The following is an 11165-nucleotide window of genomic DNA, read 5'->3' as shown; positions in this document are numbered from 1 at the left end:
TTATCGGCCAGTGTAAATTATGTAAGCCTATTGTTGAGTATTATTTGAAATAGACTATCGATATTCTTCTAAAACGTGTGTAAAAACCATAAAAGCCGCTCAAAAAATGTCTCGAAGAAATTTAGGCTATGCTTCCTTTACTACCCCGCAGAGACCTTGGGCCGTGACGTCGCGATTACCCAAACTTTCGGAAAAGTTCTTCACGAGAAAAACAACCACGGAACTGTTGCCTTTTTATTCCGCAACTTGTCGTCGAAATGAGAATATATTTATCACACTGTACAGAATCTTTAGGATTGTTCTTGTTAATCTGTGCAATAGTATTTGTGAATAACTGCAACTGTGTGATTGAAGACGATGTGGTGTTGGAGAAAAAAGATCTTTCCGAACTCTACAGTAAGTTCAGCTCAGACTGCATCGAACATCAACATGTGTCCACTAGTAACCTACTATCCAGGTTGTTTTCATAGAATTAGAAATGATAGGTCAGTCATGCAAGTCAGGACAAGAAAGTCTACAATAAGAAAAACTCTCGATTGTTTCCCTGTGTATGTAAGTGTGGTATACTGTATGTGCAAGACAAGATATTTGCGTAGGCTACAGCGCTGCGCCGCTGGATGCATGGCGAGATGCGTTGTATTATCCTCGGTTCCGATTATGGAAAAATACAATAAACAATATAGGAAAAGGTAGTAAAATTGTTGTGTAATCTGTACTGCAAGTACTGCAAAATGGTTTCGTAATAAGAACACGTTGTCCATATTATGCATGATCAATTAATGAATTGACTCATCATGTGACCAACAGGCTTCTGAATCAGATTGGACAAGTCAGAAAGAATAAAACGTCAACATTGATGCTGTTATGGGGTAGAGGGACGGACAGATTCGGGTCAGGTAAATGTAACCATGGATAGACTGTTTGCACAGTATAGCAACTGTAGGCTGTAGAGTGTAGATTTCCCTGGTGTAAACAGGAAATAGCTCAAATTGGGTCATGAAATTATGCAAAAAAAGGAATGACAGGAGGACACACACACACATTTTTATTTTATTTTAATTTAACCTTTATTTAACTAGGCTCACATACATACAGAGAGAGAGAGAAACAGGCTCAGACATGTTGTTTGATTGGGCACAGAGAGTGGGTCTGTCCGATGACCTAAACTCCAGTCTCCAGTCTCATTGAATTTTAAATGTTTATTGGATATGACAATCTAGGCTAGTAGTAATGTTGTTATAGTAATGTTATTATGCATATGCCTAATAATACATTTCAGCAGCCTGTAAACATTCACACTTGTTTCAGACATGTGTATAGGAGAATGACATGGATGGGCCCTGAACAATAAACAGTTCGGAAACAGTTTCGGCTGTTCGTGCACACAAAACATTTTCTCGAGGCAAGCCGAAGTTCAGAGCCGAAGTCTACGCCCCCTCATCGCTCAATGGGCAGCAGTAGGGATTCTTCAATAAAGTGTTTGTTGCCATTCAGCAATAGATTACTCGTATTCGTGCCATTTTTTAAACTTGAGAAATACTGCACCAAACAGCTTAGTTAGATTTAAAATCGCGCAACTAAGATCTCGTCAAAAACGTCAAAATGAACGACAGATATCTTGACTGTTTTGAGGAAGTGTATACTGGCTACGGCTTCTCAAGATGGACAAACAGTACTTTTTTTCGTTTTTCAAGCAAAGGTCTTTAAAGAAATAAATCATATTTCTCCACTCCTGTTTACATTTGGTGTTAGGGCTGACAATTGCCAGGGACCTCACAATACGCTATTATCAAATCAAATCCAATTTTACTTGGCACCTGCGCCAAATACAACAGGTATAGACGTTACCGTGAAATGCTTACTTACAAGCCCTTATCCAACAATGCAGTTAAAGAAATAGAGTTAAGAAAATATTTACTAAATAAACTGAAGTAAAAAATTTGATAAAAAGTAACACAATATAATAACAACAACAAGGCTATATACAGGGGGTGCCGCTACCGAGTCAATGCACAGGGGTACAGGTTAGTCGAGGTAATTTTCACATGTAGATAGGGGTAAAGTGACTAAGCATATATAATAAACAGCGAGTAGCAGCAGTGTAAAAACAAAGGGAGGGGGGGGGGGGGGGGTGTAAATAGTCCGGGTGGCCATTTGATTAATTGTTCAACAGTCTTATGAATTGGGGGTAGAAGCTGTTAAGGAGCCTTTTGGACCTAGAATTGGCGCTTGCGGTAGCAGAGAGAACAGTCTATGACTTGGGTGACTGGAGTCTTTGAATTTTTTGGGGGCCTTCCTCTGACACTGCCTAGTATATAGGTCCTGGATGGCAGGAAATTTGGCCCCAGTGATGTACTAGACCGTACGCACTACCCTTTGTAGCGCTTACGCGCCGAGCAGTTGCCATACCAGGCGGGGATGCAACCGGTCAGGATGCTCTCGATGGTGCAGCTGTAGAATTATTTGAGGATCTGGGGACCCATGCCAAATCTTTTCCGCCTCCTGAGGGGGAAAAGGTGTTGTCGTGCCCTCTTCACGATTGTCTTGGTGTGTTTGGACCATGATAGGTTGTTGGTGATGTGGACACCAAGGAACTTGAAACTCTCGACCCGCTCCACTACAGCCCCGTCGATGTTAATGGGGGCCTGTTCGGCCCTCCTTTTCCTGTAGTCCACACTCAGCTCCTCTGTCTTACTCACATTGAGGGAGAGGTTGTTGTCCTGGCACCACACTGCCAGGTCTCTGACCTCCTCGATACTTAAGTGCCGATACGACATGTATTGCGATTCTCACGGTTCTATATGTATTGCGATTCAATTCTGTGATTTTATTGCGATTCAATGTAAAAAAATAATATTGCTTAAGATACGATATATCGTCAAAAATAGTATCCCGATATGTAACGGTATGGATTTTTTCCCCCAATCACTATTGGTGTATCTTTTTACTGCAATAAATAATACATTTTGCAGAAGTTAATATTATTAGGCTATATGAGAAGTTCTAGACCTACAGTCAGTGTGCAGAGTTCAGTTAAGGTACTATTACATTTGACCCATCTGAACAGTACAGTTCCTTTGACGTGCCATTTTGAAGTCCCTGTCTTGTGACTCAAATTTGTGTAGAGCCTCACAATCATCACAAATAACATAGCCAGCACTGTCATCATCCTCTTTTACCACCTCACCAAAACTTTCCCAAACATTAGACTACTGTTCTGGCCCTCCCTTCTAGTTCATTTGAACTCTCCATTTTGCAGATTTCTTCTTACTGAATTCAACTCCGACATTGTTCCAAAAAGCATTTGGCAATCGGTGTGTATTTGGCGCCCTACGGTTAGGCCCTAATGTTTAGGCTTAGGCTAGCCTACGCACTAACGCGAGACAAAACAAATAGAAGAAAAACCTAATTGTAGCCTATACATATGAATTGCATAAGAAGGATACATTTATGGATTTTTAATGCGTCGTTTTCTCTTTATTCAGCCCGCCATCCACCCGTCCTTCATCCACACAATATTTCATGACACTAAACCCACCCGCCCTGCAGATATAACCGCGGGGGGCTGTGGGTTATCAGTCAACCCGCGCATCACTAGCATACATAGTATATTATAGTAGTGGCATGTACTGACTGACCTCTTTCTACACAGACCGTTTCATTGAGGCACAGTTGGTTTGATATTAATGCAGCCGTGCAAATGCCAATCATCACTTACATAAGAAAACGAACAGACTGGCTCACTATATGACCGTGAAAATGAGCCCAAAGAAGGTGGCGGTGACAATGTTTTTCTCCGTAGAGATCCACACACTGTTGGGTAACTCCCACGGCATGCCTTGTGCCCTGCCGTTCAAATACAACAACAAGTGGTACTCGGAGTGCACGGCAGAGGGGCGCGAGGACCACCATCGCTGGTGTGCCACCACCAGTCGATACGACCAGGATGAGAAATGGGGCTTCTGTCCCAGTCAAGGTAATGCACACTCATACACATGCATGCACACACACACACACACACACACACACACACACACACACACACACACACACACACACACACACACACACACACACACACACACACACACACACACACACACACACACACACACACACACACACACACACACACACACACACACACACAACAGTATTGTTGTACAGTGTGGGTTTGATCAAATTTCTTTGAAACAAAACAACCATGATAATATTCAAATGTCTTTGTCTCTGCCTTCAGAGTTGGGCTGCGATACGTTCTGGGACTCGAACCAGGAGAGCCGTGCGTGTTACCAGTTCAACCTGTACACCATCCTAACGTGGAGCCAGGCCTACTCCTCCTGCCTGGCCCAGGGAGGAAGTCTACTCAGCATCACTGACCACACTGAACAGATGTTCATCAGAGGTATGACAACTCGTCTCTTTAACTATTTTATCACTATATTTAATAGTTCTATTTGAAAATGTAAAACTTTATTTAAACTTTTAGTCAGGAAAGGAGACAAGGTGGGTGGTTTGGTCTGAGCTACACATACTGTATAAACTCTATAAACTATAAACTATTATGCCTTGAAACGGACTTGTGTTCATAGTTTTGCTTATTCAGGTTGGAGAAAGGAGAAGACGTTTTGCCCAGAGTTAGTGGTGTTCATGTGTGTGGTTCTGTGTCTTTCAGAGCGGTTGGCTGACGTGGGGGTGATGGTGTGGATCGGACTGAACCATCTGAGTGAGAGAACAGGGTGGCAGTGGTCTGATGGAGCTCCTCTGGCCTTGGTCAACTTCACCTCAGGTAAGAGAGTTGGGCTGCTCTCCAACCTTTTCACTCCCACACCAAGGCCCAGATTCCTCCTTTAAGATGTGAATGAACAGCATTGGCGTTTGTTAGTAATATGTAATAGCTTCATGTAGCCCTCTGAAGTGGAGTTTCTGGCCGTTTTGCTCAAACCGGTCCAGTCCATTTGGATCTCAGCGGTGTGAATCAAGAAGTTCCTGCTGTAGCAGTGGTGGGAGCCAGAAATGTGTGTTTGAAACTAGGCCAACGTTTCTCCCTTTCTACCTGTAACTCCCCCGTTACCCATGTTGGTCTCTCCCAGGCCTATCATCCAGCCCTCTGCAGGACAACAGACAGTGTGGAGTGTATAACTCGGGGGGGCACCAGTGGCAGAGTCTGTCCTGTGAGTCTGCACTACCCTACATCTGTAAGAAGCCCCCCAATGACACCAGGAGAGCTGAGCCTCTTGGTAAGATGTCAGTGGTCTTATATGTTTCATATTGTGGCCCTAACCTGGTCCCATATCTGTTTGTGCAAAACAGTGTTTGTCATGACAATGAGTGACAGAGAGTTGGCTCGATAGCACAAACAGACTGGCGCTCAGTCTATTGTTGCCTTAGTGCTCAGCCATTGTACTACAAAAAATGATTAATAATCTGCACTGTAACAGAAAACTGTAAATTATACGGTAATTTGGGGTATTTTCAACAGTATAATACTCTGAAATGTTTTACTGCGGCATACTGTAAATGATGGTGCATTGTGTGAAAATGCTGTGGGCTGGGCATAGAATTGCTGTACTTCGAATGGTACTGTAATTCCAACCCACAGAATACGGTACCAAAAACATGTTGACCACTAGTGGGTGCATGGTATTGATGTTTCTGGCTAATTAACATATTTTGAGGCGTGCCTTGTAATAGGCTATATTTGTTGCACCTGGAAGGGAGAATGCTGTAGCAGTTTAACTCCTATGTGGTTATAGTGCCCCACAGTAGGGGACAGATACAGTAGGGGACAGATTGGAGTGGCAGCAAGTCTTAAACCTTGTCCTGTTGGTCTGTTTTGCACTGTAGTCGCTGCCAGTTTAGAAGCCTTTGTCAAGGCCTCTAGAAGTGTAAGTGATATAAAACACCAAATATGAATTAATATACTGTAATGTGTGAACACTTTACTTAGCAGCCAACCTGCTTGCTACTGTAAAATACTGTGAAATAGAAACCCCTCCCCTTAATGAATTTCATCAATTCATCCATTCATCAATTCATCCATTCATTAATTCATCCATTCATTAATTTATTCCGATGACAGTAGCATTCACTTTATTTTTACAGTATAATACAGTATATGTTAAGGTATTGTACTGTGTGTTATTGCACAGTACTTGCTTTGATACCGTATTTATATTACAGTAGGTGTACTGTTATATGAAGTACAGCATTTGACTTGTCACCGAGCTGCCTGTAAGGTACTGTCAGATTCACAGTAACCCCTTTACATTGTAATTTATAGGAAGTGATTACATGTAGATACTGATAAAAAAGGTCCGTCTGGCTCTAGGGCCTAGGGAATTTTTAAACTGCGTCCCAAATAGCACCCTATTCCCTATATAGTGTACTACTTTTGACCAGGGCTCATAGGGTTCTGGTCAAAAGTAGAGCATTATGTAGGCAATAGGGTGCTATTTGGGACTTATTCACAGAGTTTGGTTGTGTTTGGTACTTGAGTCAGCTGTCTCTGTCTGGCTCAAGAGGGCTTGGTGAGCAATCCCATTTGTCATATTCTTATACACAGTCTCCAACTAGTACTTGTTAACAGTTCTGAACAGCCCTTTCTAATAGGTCAAACTGTATAACCATGAGCAACATTTGGCTGTTTGTTTTGGTTGATACGGATGACTCAATTGTTTCTGTCTGGCTCGAGAGCCGTCTGGTGAATTATCCACCTGTAATGTTCCAAAACAATGTTCTCTCCAACAAGAACTGTTGAATGGTACTGAAAAACCTTCTCGTAACAGGTCAGCATTTGGGCACAGCTCGGTTGTTTTTCCCTGATAGTGTTCTTGTTATTTATTCCAGTTCTAGTAGAAGTCTTGTTATTTATTCCAGTGACAGTAGAACTTCTGAGTCACTCCAGTGAGTAATGTCGTTTGAATGATTCTACGAACAGAATGGGAGAGGAGCTTCAGCTAGCAGCTCAACAGCTGGGTTCCACCTGGAACGTGAACTCTTGACCTCGGCTTCCACGCTGGGCTAGAACAGAAAACACATGTTGTGTACGATTCAGTAGACATGACACTGGAAATGTTTTAAAATGGAGAATGTTTTTTCTTATTTGACAAGTTCAAGTAGTACACCTCCATCTGAGAATGTTTCCACCTAGGACCAAACTTCCATTTACAGCTTTCTTTCATTTATAATTCTCCAGAGTGATGAACGACACTTGGAAGAGTGGCAATGGGAGATTTACTCGTTTGTGTGTATGCATTGATATGTAGGCTACGTGTGCCTTTACATTTTTTTATGTAGTTCTGTCTTTGAGCTGTTCTTGTCTATTGATGTTCTGTATTATGTCATTCTGTATTATGTTTCATGTTTTGTGTCGAACCCCAGGAAGAGCAGCTGCTGCTTTTGCAACAGCTAATGGGGATCCTAATAAAATACCAAATACTTGAACCTTTTCTCTCTACCCCTGAATCTTAGAATGACAGGTGCCAATGTTTTTGTGCTGAATTGGACCCTTACCTCTCGTCTCTTTTCCTCTCCGTCACCCGCCCCCAGATAACTGGCTGTACTACCGCACGGTGTGTTTCCCGAGGGCTGGCTGGCCCACAACCGTTACTGCTACAAAGCCCTGGTAGAGGCTGAGGCAGGGACCTGGGAGGACTCCTCCACTGCCTGTAACTCCGTAGGGGCCAACCTCACCAGCCTACACTCTCTATCTGAGGTAGAGCTGCTGCTGGGCCTGCTGGTTAACGGTGAGTCTGGATCTGGGGTTCTATAGTCCAGTATGGATGTTAGTTACTTTATGTGGTGTATGGTGGTGTTCTATGTTCTGGGATAGTGTGGACATCATAAAGGATCATGGGAGGGTATTGTCTTTCCGGTAGTTGTTTTTGAAATGTTGACAAATCAACTAAGTATGTTGTGTATGTGTGTATATTTACGTATATGTGTGCACTGTAGTCTCAGGGTCTGGCTCAGAGGTGTGGATCGGCCTGATAAAGAAGCTATCGTCTTCAGCTGTAGAGTGGTCAGACGGCTCCCCAGTCGACCTCACTCTCTGGCACGAGCACCATCCTACCCATAGCAACAGTCAGCTCTTGTGCCAAGACTGATGTAAAGGTACAGCCAACTGAATCCTTTTTACTGATGACTACAGTCTGTGGTTGGTTCATCGTCTATATTTGAATTGACTATAGTAAAGGAACTCAAATGTGTGTGTGTGTGTGTGTTCGTCCTAGGAGGGGAACTGGCTGTTGGCACCATGCGATGAGAAGCTCCCTGCAGTGTGTAGGAGAGCAGAACTACTACCTCTACACACCAGTGGAGCACACACACACACACACACACACACACACGCACACACACACACACACACACACACACACACACACACACACACACACACACACACACACACACACACACACACACACACACACACACACACACACACACACACACACACACACACACACACACACACACACACACACACACACAAACACACACACACACCCAGATGATCTGATAAGAAACCCTACAACTTATCATCGCTGCATATGTCCTAGCCCTAAGCGGAAGAATGCTATAGCTGCCATATCCATGGAAGGTGAAATTGAAATTCAACATAGCGCTCTTATCAATCTTAACTCAACTGTTTCCAGAAGAACTTATTTCATGGCACCATGCATTGTTGATTCCACACATCCTTTGTCAGACAGAGGTTCTGTGGAGTGGAAACTGCCGACGTTGATCAGTGTGGTCAGTGGCCTTCTGCGTATCCAGACACGCTTTACCATTACAGTGAAAGATCCTGGTTGGGTTCAGATCCCGGGTTAGGGCGAGTCTGCTCTGCATTCAGTACAACGAGCTGATTCAGCAGCTAGATGACGTATTGTCTGACTGTCATGTGGAGCTGTGACCTCTGTTTACGAGGACATGAGCGGATTGACTCATAAGGGCTGTTTCATTGTTTCACCATGTCCTAAAACGAACAGGAAATAGCCCTGGAGGAGTAGTATCAATAGACACAAAAAAAAAATGGGACTTCACCGAATAAATACTTTTTTCAGGGACTGTATTGGGTTGTTTTCAGGCCATGTTGTATAATTCACACAATCACCCTAGCTGTGTTGATTAATAACGGCCTCAGTTGGAAAGGGATTTGACAACATACAGAGAGAATCTCCTTCATCGCGGAGGAAATAGTGCACATTCCTTCCTCACGCACGTGTCGGCAAGTGTTGGCTGCCGTTGGTCATCAAGTGTGTATGGGGAGGTGGGAGTGAAATGTAGGACACTTGTCAAAACACCGCTACTTCCTGTCCCTAAGACACTTCCCAAAAGTCCCCCTCAAGCCCCCTCCAGTCTTAACAGATGGGCCCAGTCATAGCCCTAACCCCCCACCGCCCCGTTCCCCTAACCCCAATCCTCCACGTGTGTTTGCTTGTATTAGCCACTGCCGTCTACTGCTAATTCCAAACTATGCGGCTCTTACTGCCAGAATGTTTGGAGTGTAACACAATCCAGTCAGCTTGGCCGGCTCTCCTGAGCTTGTTGCTATTCTTGTACACCGGCCCAGACTCTTTTCAGGTGTCTGTGTGGAGTAATGTGTGAGCCTGGCTCCCACCTCTAGTCTATCTCCTCCAGGATATTCAGCGCATTGTCTTGGCTGTTCTCACTCTTGCATGGTGTCTGCAGTAGAAACATTCACGCATATAATGTTAATTTTTATTTTTATTCATTTAATCTAGCTGAGATACAGATGTAGGATCTTAATTTGATCACTCGTTTTATCCTTTCAAATGTACCCGCACAGCAGGAAATGCAAACTTGTAGTGTATTTGAGGTTAAAAAAGGTTTCTGAAGTTTTTTAATTTCCACTTTAATTTCAGACATTACTTCCCTTAACAAAAAAATTGATCAACCCCTACAAACAATGTCTATTGATTATAATCCACATTTCCTGCTGCGCATGATTATTTTCCTACCGTAGCAAACTGGCTCAAATTAACATCCTACATCTGTATGTCTTCCCGGCAGGATTGGAAGCGGAAGGGCCACTCTTGCTACATGGTGACGAGCCATGAGCAGAGCTATGAAGACGCTGTCAAGGGATACCACTGCAAGGCTCCTCTGGTCACAGTGGAAAACAGGTCTGATTTCGGACTCAGACTTCTCATCTTAATCATTTACATTTTACATTTAAGTCATTTAGCAGACGCTCTTATCCAGAGCGACTTACAAATTGGAAAGTTCATACATATTCATCCTGGTCCCCCCGTGGGGAATGAACCCACAACCCTGGCGTTGCAAGCGCCATGCTCTACCAACTGAGCCACACGGGACCATTTCTTACACACCTTTCATAGTGGCAAGAATACATTGTTATGAATGATTGTTGATTTCTCTCCGTGGCAGGTTTGAGCAGGCCTTTCTGAACAGCCTGGTGAGTGAGATGGGAGCCAACGGTAGTGTATATTACTGGACGGCCCTACAGGACCAGGGGAACCATGGAGAGTACAGCTGGCTGGGGGGACATAACGGATCCACCCTACCCCTGCTCTATACAAACTGGAACAGGCATCAGCCAGGTAGGGGAGATGTGGTGGTGTGGGCTGAGCAGAGAAACAAATCTGACCTTGGATCAGTGGACAGAGACAAACTTCAACCTACTCTATGTCAATCAACAATAGTCTCCCTGGTAAACACTACTGTTTTGTCGTAGTGGATCGAGGGATTTATGAGAACTATGATGTTCCCTCTATTCGCACTCCACTGTCAACAGTCTTCCCTCTCTTCCCCGCTGGCATGTTGTCTCGATCACACAGACCAGCTCCACTTAGACAACAATAGGGCTGAGACAGAACAGACAGAACAGACAGACAGACAGTCATAGTTGTGGGTTAGTTTATCCCCAGGTGGATGTGTCGGCTGTCTACTGTCCTTCATTCACCCCCCTTCACTTCACTTCACTTCACACCGCGGCCAAGTCCCAAATGGCACCCTATTCCCTATGTAGTGCTCTACTTTAGTAGTGCACTATGAAGGGAATAGCCGAATAGAGTGCCGTTTGGGATGCTGCCTATGATTAATGAGTTGAAGTGTAATTTAGGTTTGACAATCTCAGCTTCCTTCAGTCAGTGTGAGAGCATCATTAATCATGCTGT

At 43.8% G+C, this 11165-nt stretch overlaps 1 pseudogene; it reads left to right on the top strand.

The window, feature by feature from the left end:
- Window positions 1–73: 73 nt before the first annotated feature.
- The window catches only part of LOC139566273 (secretory phospholipase A2 receptor-like), a 20670-nt pseudogene continuing 9578 nt past the window's right edge, over window positions 74–11165 (top strand).

Source organism: Salvelinus alpinus, chromosome 38, assembly GCF_045679555.1.
Source record: "Salvelinus alpinus chromosome 38, SLU_Salpinus.1, whole genome shotgun sequence".
Classification (NCBI taxonomy): domain Eukaryota; kingdom Metazoa; phylum Chordata; class Actinopteri; order Salmoniformes; family Salmonidae; genus Salvelinus; species Salvelinus alpinus.
This window is presented reverse-complemented; position numbering and strand designations above follow the sequence as displayed.